This window comes from Penaeus monodon, chromosome 32 (assembly GCF_015228065.2).
Source record: "Penaeus monodon isolate SGIC_2016 chromosome 32, NSTDA_Pmon_1, whole genome shotgun sequence".
NCBI lineage: Eukaryota > Metazoa > Arthropoda > Malacostraca > Decapoda > Penaeidae > Penaeus > Penaeus monodon.
Genome location: NC_051417.1, coordinates 12,644,634 through 12,644,937, shown reverse-complemented (window position 1 = coordinate 12,644,937; position 304 = coordinate 12,644,634).

Below are 304 nucleotides of genomic sequence, written 5' to 3'. Positions count from 1 at the left end.
CAATCACAACGTTGATTTTTTTTATATGATGATGATGAGAGAGAGAAAAAAAAATAGTCGAAAAACGGAGTTTCATTCGACACAACAAATCACAACCGAACAGGTCAAAAGTGGTATATATTTTGCCTCGGCTTGCTAGTTGTAGCGTCTGTTAAGGGGTTGGCCCAGTTCTACCAAGTAAAATCATGAAGAAGTCTTAATGCTTCTCCCAAAAACGTCACCTGACCGAAAAAAAATCACTATCACAGTTATGGTGCCATTTTTTTATATTTAATATTTTTTATCTTGCAGTTAAAATGTCTTG